Source organism: Hyperolius riggenbachi, chromosome 2 (assembly GCF_040937935.1).
Source record: "Hyperolius riggenbachi isolate aHypRig1 chromosome 2, aHypRig1.pri, whole genome shotgun sequence".
Lineage (NCBI taxonomy): Eukaryota > Metazoa > Chordata > Amphibia > Anura > Hyperoliidae > Hyperolius > Hyperolius riggenbachi.
In genome coordinates, this window is record NC_090647.1 from 446,095,476 (window position 1) to 446,111,125 (window position 15,650).

Consider the following 15,650-nt stretch of genomic DNA (forward strand, 5'->3'; position numbering starts at 1 on the left):
TCTCTTGTTCAGTTAGCACGGGGTGGGTTGTGCCAACATATACTAGGTTGGTGGGATGAAGTAGTTCCCTGGGGAGGGTGTCTGTGTGATGTCACTTTTTGCTGTGACTAGGATCTCTGCTGCGCCTTCTGCTTATCACACAAATCAGTAAAACATCTCAGCAGCCAAGCTGCTACTGATGTGTGTGATGCCGGGGAGGTAGGAAACGCAGTTTAGCGCCAAGTCTAACTGAAGTTGACGCCACACATATAGTGAACCGGAGGTGCAGGTAGGGTCCTAGAGAAGATTGATTTCCAGTGGAAGATTCTTCTCACGTTAGGTTAGCACTGGGTGGGAAGCCGACATACAGCATGTTGGTGGGATGAAATTGTTCCCTGGGGAGGGTGCCTTAATCTGGGAGGTTTATTTTGCTGATAAATCAGCAGTGTAGGGCCATTCACCTATGCTATTGGTAGTGTCTTGACTGAAGCGGAGACTTTGATCTCTACTGCGCAGTCTATTTGTCGCACCAATCAAGAACGGTATCTCCGCTGCCAGAGTGGTACTCTTCTTGGTATGTGTCATTGTCAAGAAAAGTTGAAGGCGTCGTGTGGGTCCAAGTCAGATGTGAGGTTGAGAGCACATCTATAGCATATTGGTGGGGTGGGAGGGTTCACTTAGAAGGGTAAATTTTTTCCTGGAGTTTGTACTCCTTTCAACTAGTTAGGGCATACCTTTCAACTATTATAGGCTTTTAAAAGGGTGGGGGGTAGGTTCCTTAGAGAAGATTGTGTTTTCCATTGGAAGATTCTTCTCTTGTTCAGTTAGCACGGGGTGGGTTGTGCCAACATATACTAGGTTGGTGGGATGAAGTAGTTCCCTGGGGAGGGTGTCTGTGTGATGTCACTTTTTGCTGTGACTAGGATCTCTGCTGCGCCTTCTGCTTATCACACAAATCAGTAAAACATCTCAGCAGCCAAGCTGCTACTGATGTGTGTGATGCCGGGGAGGTAGGAGACGCAGTTTAGCGCCAAGTCTAACTGAAGTTGACGCCACACATATAGTGAACCGGAGGTGCAGGTATGGTCCCAGAGAAGATTGATTTCCAGTGGAAGATTCTTCTCATGTTAGGTTAGCACTGGGTGGGAAGCCGACATACAGCATGTTGGTGGGATGAAATTGTTCCCTGGGGAGGGTGTCTTAATCTGGGAGGGTTTATTTTGCTGATAAATCAGCAGTGTAGGGCCATTCACCTGTGCTATTGGTGGTGTCTTGACTGAAGCGGAGACTTTGATCTCTACTGCGCAGTCTATTTGTCGCACCAATCAAGAACGGTATCTCCGCTGCCAGAGTGGTACTCTTCTTGGTATGTGTGATTGTCAGGGGAAGTAGAATGCGTTGTGTGGGTCCAAGTCAGATGTGAGGTTGAGACCACATCTATAGCATATTGGTGGGGTGGGAGGGTTCACTTAGAAGGGTAAATTTTTTCCTGGAGTTTGTACTCCTTTCAACTAGTTAGGGCATACCTTTCAACTATTATAGGCTTTTAAAAGGGTGGGGGGTAGGTTCCTTAGAGAAGATTCTGTTTTCCATTGGAAGATTCTTCTCTTGTTGAGTTAGCACGGGGTGGGTTGTGCCAACATATACTAGGTTGGTGGGATGAAGTAGTTCCCTGGGGAGGGTGTCTGTGTGATGTAACTTTTTGCTGTGACTAGGATCTCTGCTGCACCTTCTGCTTATCACACAAATCAGTAAAACATCTCAGCAGCCAAGCTGCTACTGATGTGTGTGATGCCGGGGAGGTAGGAGACGCAGTTTAGCGCCAAGTCTAACTGAAGTTGACGCCACACATATAGTGAACCGGAGGTGAAGGTAGGGTCCTAGAGAAGATTGATTTCCAGTGGAAGATTCTTCTCATGTTAGGTTAGCACTGGGTGGGAAGCCGACATACAGCATGTTGGTGGGATGAAATTGTTCCCTGGGGAGGGTGCCTTAATCTGGGAGGTTTATTTTGCTGATAAATCAGCAGTGTAGGGCCATTCACCTATGCTATTGGTAGTGTCTTGACTGAAGCGGAGACTTTGATCTCTACTGCGCAGTCTATTTGTCGCACCAATCAAGAACGGTATCTCCGCTGCCAGAGTGGTACTCTTCTTGGTATGTGTGATTGTCAGGGGAAGTAGAATGCGTTGTGTGGGTCCAAGTTAGATGTGAGGTTGAGACCACATCTATAGCATATTGGTGGGGTGGGAGGGTTCACTTAGAAGGGTACATTTTTTCCTGGAGTTTGTACTCCTTTCAACTAGTTAGGGCATACCTTTCAACTATTATAGGCTTTTAAAAGGGTGGGGGGTAGGTTCCTTAGAGAAGATTGTGTTTTCCATTGGAAGATTCTTCTCTTGTTCAGTTAGCATGGGGTGGGTTGTGCCAACATATACTAGGTTGGTGGGATGAAGTAGTTCCCTGGGGAGGGTGTCTGTGTGATGTCACTTTTTGCTGTGACTAGGATCTCTGCTGCGCCTTCTGCTTATCACACAAATCAGTAAAACATCTCAGCAGCCAAGCTGCTACTGATGTGTGTGATGCCGGGGAGGTAGGAGACGCAGTTTAGCGCCAAGTCTAACTGAAGTTGACGCCACACATATAGTGAACCGGAGGTGCGGGTAGGGTCCCAGAGAAGATTGATTTCCAGTGGAAGATTCTTCTCATGTTAGGTTAGCACTGGGTGGGAAGCCGACATACAGCATGTTGGTGGGATGAAATTGTTCCCTGGGGAGGGTGTCTTAATCTGGGAGGGTTTTTTTGCTGATAAATCAGCAGTGTAGGGCCATTCACCTATGCTATTGGTGGTGTCTTGACTGAAGCTGAGACTTTGATCTCTACTGCGCGGTCTATTTTTCGCACAAATCCAGAACGGTATTTTCGCTGCCAGAGTGGTTCTCTTCTTGGTATGTGTCATTGTCAGGGGAAGTAGAATGCGTTGTGTGGGTCCAAGTCAGATGTGAGGTTGAGACCACATCTATAGCATATTGGTGGGGTGGGAGGGTTCACTTAGAAGGGTAAATTTTTTCCTGGAGTTTGTACTCCTTTCAACTAGTTAGGGCATACCTTTCAACTATTATAAGCTTTTAAAAGGGTGGGGGGTAGGTTCCTTAGAGAAGATTGTGTTTTCCATTGGAAGATTCTTCTCTTGTTCAGTTAGCACGGGGTGGGTTGTGCCAACATATACTAGGTTGGTGGGATGAAGTAGTTCCCTGGGGAGGGTGTCTGTGTGATGTCACTTTTTGCTGTGACTAGGATCTCTGCTGCGCCTTCTGCTTATCACACAAATCAGTAAAACATCTCAGCAGCCAAGCTGCTACTGATGTGTGTGATGCCGGGGAGGTAGGAAACGCAGTTTAGCGCCAAGTCTAACTGAAGTTGACGCCACACATATAGTGAACCGGAGGTGCAGGTAGGGTCCTAGAGAAGATTGATTTCCAGTGGAAGATTCTTCTCACGTTAGGTTAGCACTGGGTGGGAAGCCGACATACAGCATGTTGGTGGGATGAAATTGTTCCCTGGGGAGGGTGCCTTAATCTGGGAGGTTTATTTTGCTGATAAATCAGCAGTGTAGGGCCATTCACCTATGCTATTGGTAGTGTCTTGACTGAAGCGGAGACTTTGATCTCTACTGCGCAGTCTATTTGTCGCACCAATCAAGAACGGTATCTCCGCTGCCAGAGTGGTACTCTTCTTGGTATGTGTCATTGTCAAGAAAAGTTGAAGGCGTCGTGTGGGTCCAAGTCAGATGTGAGGTTGAGAGCACATCTATAGCATATTGGTGGGGTGGGAGGGTTCACTTAGAAGGGTAAATTTTTTCCTGGAGTTTGTACTCCTTTCAACTAGTTAGGGCATACCTTTCAACTATTATAGGCTTTTAAAAGGGTGGGGGGTAGGTTCCTTAGAGAAGATTGTGTTTTCCATTGGAAGATTCTTCTCTTGTTCAGTTAGCACGGGGTGGGTTGTGCCAACATATACTAGGTTGGTGGGATGAAGTAGTTCCCTGGGGAGGGTGTCTGTGTGATGTCACTTTTTGCTGTGACTAGGATCTCTGCTGCGCCTTCTGCTTATCACACAAATCAGTAAAACATCTCAGCAGCCAAGCTGCTACTGATGTGTGTGATGCCGGGGAGGTAGGAGACGCAGTTTAGCGCCAAGTCTAACTGAAGTTGACGCCACACATATAGTGAACCGGAGGTGCAGGTATGGTCCCAGAGAAGATTGATTTCCAGTGGAAGATTCTTCTCATGTTAGGTTAGCACTGGGTGGGAAGCCGACATACAGCATGTTGGTGGGATGAAATTGTTCCCTGGGGAGGGTGTCTTAATCTGGGAGGGTTTATTTTGCTGATAAATCAGCAGTGTAGGGCCATTCACCTGTGCTATTGGTGGTGTCTTGACTGAAGCGGAGACTTTGATCTCTACTGCGCAGTCTATTTGTCGCACCAATCAAGAACGGTATCTCCGCTGCCAGAGTGGTACTCTTCTTGGTATGTGTGATTGTCAGGGGAAGTAGAATGCGTTGTGTGGGTCCAAGTCAGATGTGAGGTTGAGACCACATCTATAGCATATTGGTGGGGTGGGAGGGTTCACTTAGAAGGGTAAATTTTTTCCTGGAGTTTGTACTCCTTTCAACTAGTTAGGGCATACCTTTCAACTATTATAGGCTTTTAAAAGGGTGGGGGGTAGGTTCCTTAGAGAAGATTGTGTTTTCCATTGGAAGATTCTTCTCTTGTTCAGTTAGCACGGGGTGGGTTGTGCCAACATATACTAGGTTGGTGGGATGAAGTAGTTCCCTGGGGAGGGTGTCTGTGTGATGTCACTTTTTGCTGTGACTAGGATCTCTGCTGCGCCTTCTGCTTATCACACAAATCAGTAAAACATCTCAGCAGCCAAGCTGCTACTGATGTGTGTGATACCGGGGAGGTAGGAGACGCAGTTTAGCGCCAAGTCTAACTGAAGTTGACACCACACATATAGTGAACCGGAGGTGCAGGTAGGGTCCCAGAGAAGATTGATTTCCAGTGGAAGATTCTTCTCATGTTAGGTTAGCACTGGGTGGGAAGCCGACATACAGCATGTTGGTGGGATGAAATTGTTCCCTGGGGAGGGTGTCTTAATCTAGGAGGGTTTTTTTGCTGATAAATCAGCGTTGTAGGGCCATTCACCTATGCTATTGGTGGTGTCTTGACTGAAGCTGAGACTTTGATCTCTACTGCGCGGTCTATTTTTCGCACAAATCCAGAACGGTATTTTCGCTGCCAGAGTGGTACTCTTCTTGGTATGTGTCATTGTCAGGGGAAGTAGAATGCATTGTGTGGGTCCAAGTCAGATGTGAGGTTGAGACCACATCTATAGCATATTGGTGGGGTGGGAGGGTTCACTTAGAAGGGTAAATTTTTTCCTGGAGTTTGTACTCCTTTCAACTAGTTAGGGCATACCTTTCAACTATTATAGGCTTTTGAAAGGGTGGGAGGTAGGTTCCTTAGAGAAGATTGTGTTTTCCATTGGAAGATTCTTCTCTTGTTCAGTTAGCACGGGGTGGGTTGTGCCAACATATACTAGGTTGGTGGGATGAAGTAGTTCCCTGGGGAGGGTGTCTGTGTGATGTCACTTTTTGCTGTGACTAGGATCTCTGCTGCGCCTTCTGCTTATCACACAAATCAGTAAAACATCTCAGCAGCCAAGCTGCTACTGATGTGTGTGATGCCGGGGAGGTAGGAGACGCAGTTTAGCGCCAAGTCTTACTGAAGTTGACGCCACACATATAGTGAACCGGAGGTGCGGGTAGGGTCCCAGAGAAGATTGATTTCCAGTGGAAGATTCTTCTCACGTTAGGTTAGCACTGGGTGGGAAGCCGACATACAGCATGTTGGTGGGATGAAATTGTTCCCTGGGGAGGGTGCCTTAATCTGGGAGGTTTATTTTGCTGATAAATCAGCAGTGTAGGGCCATTCACCTATGCTATTGGTAGTGTCTTGACTGAAGCGGAGACTTTGATCTCTACTGCGCAGTCTATTTGTCGCACCAATCAAGAACGGTATCTCCGCTGCCAGAGTGGTACTCTTCTTGGTATGTGTCATTGTCAAGAAAAGTTGAAGGCGTCGTGTGGGTCCAAGTCAGATGTGAGGTTGAGAGCACATCTATAGCATATTGGTGGGGTGGGAGGGTTCACTTAGAAGGGTAAATTTTTTCCTGGAGTTTGTACTCCTTTCAACTAGTTAGGGCATACCTTTCAACTATTATAGGCTTTTAAAAGGGTGGGGGGTAGGTTCCTTAGAGAAGATTGTGTTTTCCATTGGAAGATTCTTCTCTTGTTCAGTTAGCACGGGGTGGGTTGTGCCAACATATACTAGGTTGGTGGGATGAAGTAGTTCCCTGGGGAGGGTGTCTGTGTGATGTCACTTTTTGCTGTGACTAGGATCTCTGCTGCGCCTTCTGCTTATCACACAAATCAGTAAAACATCTCAGCAGCCAAGCTGCTACTGATGTGTGTGATGCCGGGGAGGTAGGAGACGCAGTTTAGCGCCAAGTCTAACTGAAGTTGACGCCACACATATAGTGAACCGGAGGTGCAGGTATGGTCCCAGAGAAGATTGATTTCCAGTGGAAGATTCTTCTCATGTTAGGTTAGCACTGGGTGGGAAGCCGACATACAGCATGTTGGTGGGATGAAATTGTTCCCTGGGGAGGGTGTCTTAATCTGGGAGGGTTTATTTTGCTGATAAATCAGCAGTGTAGGGCCATTCACCTGTGCTATTGGTGGTGTCTTGACTGAAGCGGAGACTTTGATCTCTACTGCGCAGTCTATTTGTCGCACCAATCAAGAACGGTATCTCCGCTGCCAGAGTGGTACTCTTCTTGGTATGTGTGATTGTCAGGGGAAGTAGAATGCGTTGTGTGGGTCCAAGTCAGATGTGAGGTTGAGACCACATCTATAGCATATTGGTGGGGTGGGAGGGTTCACTTAGAAGGGTAAATTTTTTCCTGGAGTTTGTACTCCTTTCAACTAGTTAGGGCATACCTTTCAACTATTATAGGCTTTTAAAAGGGTGGGGGGTAGGTTCCTTAGAGAAGATTGTGTTTTCCATTGGAAGATTCTTCTCTTGTTCAGTTAGCACGGGGTGGGTTGTGCCAACATATACTAGGTTGGTGGGATGAAGTAGTTCCCTGGGGAGGGTGTCTGTGTGATGTCACTTTTTGCTGTGACTAGGATCTCTGCTGCGCCTTCTGCTTATCACACAAATCAGTAAAACATCTCAGCAGCCAAGCTGCTACTGATGTGTGTGATACCGGGGAGGTAGGAGACGCAGTTTAGCGCCAAGTCTAACTGAAGTTGACACCACACATATAGTGAACCGGAGGTGCAGGTAGGGTCCCAGAGAAGATTGATTTCCAGTGGAAGATTCTTCTCATGTTAGGTTAGCACTGGGTGGGAAGCCGACATACAGCATGTTGGTGGGATGAAATTGTTCCCTGGGGAGGGTGTCTTAATCTAGGAGGGTTTTTTTGCTGATAAATCAGCGTTGTAGGGCCATTCACCTATGCTATTGGTGGTGTCTTGACTGAAGCTGAGACTTTGATCTCTACTGCGCGGTCTATTTTTCGCACAAATCCAGAACGGTATTTTCGCTGCCAGAGTGGTACTCTTCTTGGTATGTGTCATTGTCAGGGGAAGTAGAATGCATTGTGTGGGTCCAAGTCAGATGTGAGGTTGAGACCACATCTATAGCATATTGGTGGGGTGGGAGGGTTCACTTAGAAGGGTAAATTTTTTCCTGGAGTTTGTACTCCTTTCAACTAGTTAGGGCATACCTTTCAACTATTATAGGCTTTTGAAAGGGTGGGAGGTAGGTTCCTTAGAGAAGATTGTGTTTTCCATTGGAAGATTCTTCTCTTGTTCAGTTAGCACGGGGTGGGTTGTGCCAACATATACTAGGTTGGTGGGATGAAGTAGTTCCCTGGGGAGGGTGTCTGTGTGATGTCACTTTTTGCTGTGACTAGGATCTCTGCTGCGCCTTCTGCTTATCACACAAATCAGTAAAACATCTCAGCAGCCAAGCTGCTACTGATGTGTGTGATGCCGGGGAGGTAGGAGACGCAGTTTAGCGCCAAGTCTAACTGAAGTTGACGCCACACATATAGTGAACCGGAGGTGCAGGTAGGGTCCCAGAGAAGATTGATTTCCAGTGGAAGATTCTTCTCATGTTAGGTTAGCACTGGGTGGGAAACCGACATACAGCATGTTGGTGGGATGAAATTGTTCCCTGGGGAGGGTGCCTTAATCTGGGAGGTTTATTTTGCTGATAAATCAGCAGTGTAGGGCCATTCACCTATGCTATTGGTAGTGTCTTGACTGAAGCGGAGACTTTGATCTCTACTGCGCAGTCTATTTGTCGCACCAATCAAGAACGGTATCTCCGCTGCCAGAGTGGTACTCTTCTTGGTATGTGTGATTGTCAGGGGAAGTAGAATGCGTTGTGTGGGTCCAAGTCAGATGTGAGGTTGAGACCACATCTATAGCATATTGGTGGGGTGGGAGGGTTCTCTTAGAAGGGTAGATTTTTTTCCTGGAGTTTGTACTCCTTTCAACTAGTTAGGGCATACCTTTCAACTATTATAGGCTTTTAAAAGGGTGGGGGGTAGGTTCCTTAGAGAAGATTGTGTTTTCCATTGGCTGATACTTCTCTTGTTCAGTTAGCACGGGGTGGGTTGTGCCAACATATACTAGGTTGGTGGGATGAAGTAGTTCCCTGGGGAGGGTGTCTGTGTGATGTCACTTTTTGCTGTGACTAGGATCTCTGCTGCGCCTTCTGCTTATCACACAAATCAGTAAAACATCTCAGCAGCCAAGCTGCTACTGATGTGTGTGATGCCGGGGAGGTAGGAGACGCAGTTTAGCGCCAAGTCTAACTGAAGTTGACTCCACACATATAGTGAACCGGAGGTGCGGGTGGGGTCCTAGAGAAGATAGATTTCCAGTGGAAGATTCTTCTCATGTTAGGTTAGCACTGGGTGGGAAGCCGACATACAGCATGTTGGTGGGATGAAATTGTTCCCTGGGGAGGGTGTCTTAATTTGGGAGGGTTTTTTTGCTGATAAATCAGCAGTGTAGGGCCATTCACCTATGCTATTGGTGGTGTCTTGACTGAATCGGAGACTTTGATCTCTACTGCGCAGTCTATTTGTCGCACCAATCAAGAACGGTATCTCCGCTGCCAGAGTGGTACTCTTCTTGGTATGTGTGATTGTCAGGGGAAGTAGAATGCGTTGTGTGGGTCCAAGTCAGATGTAAGGTTGAGACCACATCTATAGCATATTGGTGGGGTGGGAGGGTTCTCCTAGAAGGGTAGATTTTTTCCTGGAGTTTGTACTCCTTTCAACTAGTTAGGGCATACCTTTCAACTATTATAGGCTTTTAAAAGGGTGGGGGGTAGGTTCCTTAGAGAAGATTGTGTTTTCCATTGGAAGATTCTTCTCTTGTTCAGTTAGCACGGGGTGGGTTGTGCCAACATATACTAGGTTGGTGGGATGAAGTAGTTCCCTGGGGAGGGTGTCTGTGTGATGTCACTTTTTGCTGTGACTAGGATCTCTGCTGCGCCTTCTGCTTATCACACAAATCAGTAAAACATCTCAGCAGCCAAGCTGCTACTGATGTGTGTGATGCCGGGGAGGTAGGAGACGCAGTTTAGCGCCAAGTCTAACTGAAGTTGACGCCACACATGTAGTGAACCGGAGGTGCGGGTGGGGTCCCAGAGAAGATTGATTTCCAGTGGAAGATACTTCTCATGTTAGGTTAGCACTGGGTGGGAAGCCGACATACAGCATGTTGGTGGGATGAAATTGTTCCCTGGGGAGGGTGTCTTAATCTGGGAGGGTTTTTTGCTGATAAATCAGCAGTGTAGGGCCATTCACCTGTGCTATTGGTGGTGTCTTGACTGAAGCGGAGACTTTGATCTCTACTGCGCAGTCTATTTGTCGCACCAATCAAGAACGGTATCTCCGCTGCCAGAGTGGTACTCTTCTTGGTATGTGTGATTGTCAGGGGAAGTAGAATGCGTTGTGTGGGTCCAAGTCAGATGTGAGGTTGAGACCACATCTATAGCATATTGGTGGGGTGGGAGGGTTCACTTAGAAGGGTAAATTTTTTCCTGGAGTTTGTACTCCTTTCAACTAGTTAGGGCATACCTTTCAACTATTATAGGCTTTTAAAAGGGTGGGGGGTAGGTTCCTTAGAGAAGATTGTGTTTTCCATTGGAAGATTCTTCTCTTGTTCAGTTAGCACGGGGTGGGTTGTGCCAACATATACTAGGTTGGTGGGATGAAGTAGTTCCCTGGGGAGGGTGTCTGTGTGATGTCACTTTTTGCTGTGACTAGGATCTCTGCTGCGCCTTCTGCTTATCACACAAATCAGTAAAACATCTCAGCAGCCAAGCTGCTACTGATGTGTGTGATGCCGGGGAGGTAGGAGACGCAGTTTAGCGCCAAGTCTAACTGAAGTTGACGCCACACATATAGTGAACCGGAGGTGCAGGTAGGGTCCTTGAGAAGATTGATTTCCAGTGGAAGATTCTTCTCATGTTAGGTTAGCACTGGGTGGGAAGCCGACATACAGCATGTTGGTGGGATGAAATTGTTCCCTGGGGAGGGTGCCTTAATCTGGGAGGTTTATTTTGCTGATAAATCAGCAGTGTAGGGCCATTCACCTATGCTATTGGTAGTGTCTTGACTGAAGCGGAGACTTTGATCTCTACTGCGCAGTCTATTTGTCGCACCAATCAAGAATGGTATCTCCGCTGCCAGAGTGGTACTCTTCTTGGTATGTGTGATTGTCAGGGGAAGTAGAATGCGTTGTGTGGGTCCAAGTTAGATGTGAGGTTGAGACCACATCTATAGCATATTGGTGGGGTGGGAGGGTTCACTTAGAAGGGTAAATTTTTTCCTGGAGTTTGTACTCCTTTCAACTAGTTAGGGCATACCTTTCAACTATTATAGGCTTTTAAAAGGGTGGGGGGTAGGTTCCTTAGAGAAGATTGTGTTTTCCATTGGAAGATTCTTCTCTTGTTCAGTTAGCACGGGGTGGGTTGTGCCAACATATACTAGGTTGGTGGGATGAAGTAGTTCCCTGGGGAGGGTGTCTGTGTGATGTCACTTTTTGCTGTGACTAGGATCTCTGCTGCGCCTTCTGCTTATCACACAAATCAGTAAAACATCTCAGCAGCCAAGCTGCTACTGATGTGTGTGATGCCGGGGAGGTAGGAGACGCAGTTTAGCGCCAAGTCTAACTGAAGTTGACGCCACACATATAGTGAACCGGAGGTGCAGGTATGGTCCCAGAGAAGATTGATTTCCAGTGGAAGATTCTTCTCATGTTAGGTTAGCACTGGGTGGGAAACCGACATACAGCATGTTGTTGGGATGAAATTGTTCCCTGGGGAGGGTGTCTTAATCTGGGAGGGTTTTTTTTGCTGATAAATCAGCAGTGTAGGGCCATTCACCTATGCTATTGGTGGTGTCTTGACTGAAGCTGAGACTTTGATCTCTACTGCGCAGTCTATTTTTCGCACAAATCCAGAACAGTATTTTCGCTGCCAGAGTGGTACTCTTCTTGGTATGTGTCATTGTCAGGGGAAGTAGAATGCGTTGTGTGGGTCCAAGTCAGATGTGAGGTTGAGACCACATCTATAGCATATTGGTGGGGTGGGAGGGTTCACTTAGAAGGGTAAATTTTTTCCTGGAGTTTGTACTCCTTTCAACTAGTTAGGGCATACCTTTCAACTATTATAGGCTTTTAAAAGGGTGGGGGGTAGGTTCCTTAGAGAAGATTGTGTTTTCCATTGGAAGATTCTTCTCTTGTTCAGTTAGCACGGGGTGGGTTGTGCCAACATATACTAGGTTGGTGGGATGAAGTAGTTCCCTGGGGAGGGTGTCTGTGTGATGTCACTTTTTGCTGTGACTAGGATCTCTGCTGCGCCTTCTGCTTATCACACAAATCAGTAAAACATCTCAGCAGCCAAGCTGCTACTGATGTGTGTGATGCCAGGGAGGTAGGAGACGCAGTTTAGCGCCAAGTCTAACTGAAGTTGACGCCACACATATAGTGAACCGGAGGTGCAGGTAGGGTCCCAGAGAAGATTGATTTCCAGTGGAAGATTCTTCTCATGTTAGGTTAGCACTGGGTGGGAAACCGACATACAGCATGTTGTTGGGATGAAATTGTTCCCTGGGGAGGGTGTCTTAATCTGGGAGGGTTTTTTTTGCTGATAAATCAGCAGTGTAGGGCCATTCACCTATGCTATTGGTGGTGTCTTGACTGAAGCTGAGACTTTGATCTCTACTGCGCGGTCTATTTTTCGCACAAATCCAGAACGGTATTTTCGCTGCCAGAGTGGTACTCTTCTTGGTATGTGTCATTGTCAGGGGAAGTAGAATGCGTTGTGTGGGTCCAAGTCAGATGTGAGGTTGAGACCACATCTATAGCATATTGGTGGGGTGGGAGGGTTCACTTAGAAGGGTAAATTTTTTCCTGGAGTTTGTACTCCTTTCAACTAGTTAGGGCATACCTTTCAACTATTATAGGCTTTTAAAAGGGTGGGGGGTAGGTTCCTTAGAGAAGATTGTGTTTTCCATTGGAAGATTCTTCTCTTGTTCAGTTAGCACGGGGTGGGTTGTGCCAACATATACTAGGTTGGTGGGATGAAGTAGTTCCCTGGGGAGGGTGTCTGTGTGATGTCACTTTTTGCTGTGACTAGGATCTCTGCTGCGCCTTCTGCTTATCACACAAATCAGTAAAACATCTCAGCAGCCAAGCTGCTACTGATGTGTGTGATGCCGGGGAGGTAGGAGACGCAGTTTAGCGCCAAGTCTAACTGAAGTTGACGCCACACATATAGTGAACCGGAGGTGCAGGTAGGGTCCTAGAGAAGATTGATTTCCAGTGGAAGATTCTTCTCATGTTAGGTTAGCACTGGGTGGGAAGCCGACATACAGCATGTTGGTGGGATGAAATTGTTCCCTGGGGAGGGTGCCTTAATCTGGGAGGTTTATTTTGCTGATAAATCAGTAGTGTAGGGCCATTCACCTATGCTATTGGTAGTGTCTTGACTGAAGCGGAGACTTTGATCTCTACTGCGCAGTCTATTTGTCGCACCAATCAAGAACGGTATCTCCGCTGCCAGAGTGGTACTCTTCTTGGTATGTGTGATTGTCAGGGGAAGTAGAATGCGTTGTGTGGGTCCAAGTCAGATGTGAGGTTGAGACCACATCTATAGCATATTGGTGGGGTGGGAGGGTTCTCTTAGAAGGGTAGATTTTTTTCCTGGAGTTTGTACTCCTTTCAACTAGTTAGGGCATACCTTTCAACTATTATAGGCTTTTAAAAGGGTGGGGGGTAGGTTCCTTAGAGAAGATTGTGTTTTCCATTGGCTGATACTTCTCTTGTTCAGTTAGCACGGGGTGGGTTGTGCCAACATATACTAGGTTGGTGGGATGAAGTAGTTCCCTGGGGAGGGTGTCTGTGTGATGTCACTTTTTGCTGTGACTAGGATCTCTGCTGCGCCTTCTGCTTATCACACAAATCAGTAAAACATCTCAGCAGCCAAGCTGCTACTGATGTGTGTGATGCCGGGGAGGTAGGAGACGCAGTTTAGCGCCAAGTCTAACTGAAGTTGACACCACACATATAGTGAACCGGAGGTGCGGGTGGGGTCCTAGAGAAGATAGATTTCCAGTGGAAGATTCTTCTCATGTTAGGTTAGCACTGGGTGGGAAGCCGACATACAGCATGTTGGTGGGATGAAATTGTTCCCTGGGGAGGGTGTCTTAATCTGGGAGGTTTTTTTTGCTGATAAATCAGCAGTGTAGGGCCATTCACCTATGCTATTGGTGGTGTCTTGACTGAAGCTGAGACTTTGATCTCTACTGCACAGTCTATTTGTCGCACCAATCAAGAACGGTATCTCCGCTGCCAGAGTGGTACTCTTCTTGGTATGTGTGATTGTCAGGGGAAGTAGAATGCGTTGTGTGGGTCCAAGTCAGATGTAAGGTTGAGACCACATCTATAGCATATTGGTGGGGTGGGAGGGTTCTCCTAGAAGGGTAGATTTTTTTCCTGGAGTTTGTACTCCTTTCAACTAGTTAGGGCATACCTTTCAACTATTATAGGCTTTTAAAAGGGTGGGGGGTAGGTTCCTTAGAGAAGATTGTGTTTTCCATTGGAAGATTCTTCTCTTGTTCAGTTAGCACGGGGTGGGTTGTGCCAACATATACTAGGTTGGTGGGATGAAGTAGTTCCCTGGGGAGGGTGTTTGTGTGATGTCACTTTCTGCTGTGACTAGGATCTGTGCTGCGCCTTTTGCTTATCACACAAATCAGTAAAACATCTCAGCAGCCAAGCTGCTACTGATGTGTGTGATGCCGGGGAGGTAGGAGACACAGTTTAGCGCCAAGTCTAACTGAAGTTGACGCCACACATATAGTGAACCGGAGGTGCGGGTGGGGTCCTAGAGAAGATTGATTTCCAGTGGAAGATTCTTCTCATGTTAGGTTAGCACTGGGTGGGAAGCCGACATACAGCATGTTGGTGGGATGAAATTGTTCCCTGGGGAGGGTGTCTTAATCTGGGAGGTTTTTTTTGCTGATAAATCAGCAGTGTAGGGCCATTCACCTATGCTATTGGTGGTGTCTTGACTGAAGCTGAGACTTTGATCTCTACTGCACAGTCTATTTGTCGCACCAATCAAGAACGGTATCTCCGCTGCCAGAGTGGTACTCTTCTTGGTATGTGTGATTGTCAGGGGAAGTAGAATGCGTTGTGTGGGTCCAAGTCAGATGTGAGGTTGAGACCACATCTATAGCATATTGGTGGGGTGGGAGGGTTCTCTTAGAAGGGTAGATTTTTTTCCTGGAGTTTGTACTCCTTTCAACTAGTTAGGGCATACCTTTCAACTATTATAGGCTTTTAAAAGGGTGGGGGGTAGGTTCCTTAGAGAAGATTGTGTTTTCCATTGGCTGATTCTTCTCTTGTTCAGTTAGCACGGGGTGGGTTGTGCCAACATATACTAGGTTGGTGGGATGAAGTAGCTCCCTGGGAGGGTGTCTGTGTGATGTCACTTTTTGCTGTGACTAGGATCTCTGCTGCGCCTTCTGCTTATCACACAAATCAGTAAAACATCTCAGCAGCCAAGCTGCTACTGATGTGTGTGATGCCGGGGAGGTAGGAGACGCAGTTTAGCGCCAAGTCTAACTGAAGTTGACGCCACACATATAGTGAACCGGAGGTGCGGGTAGGGTCCCAGAGAAGATTGATTTCCAGTGGAAGATTCTTCTCATGTTAGGTTAGCACTGGGTGGGAAGCCGACATACAGCATGTTGGTGGGATGAAATTGTTCCCTGGGGAGAGTGTCTTAATCTGGGAGGGTTTTTTTGCTGATAAATCAGCAGTGTAGGGCCATTCACCTCTGCTATTGTTGGTGTCTTGACTGAAGCTGAGACTTTGATCTCTACTGCGCGGTCTATTTGTCGCACAAATCCAGAACGGTATTTTCGCTGCCAGAGTGGTACTCTTCTTGGTATGTATGATTGTCAAGAAAAGTAGAAGGCGTCGTGTGGGTCCAAGTCAGAAGTGAGGTT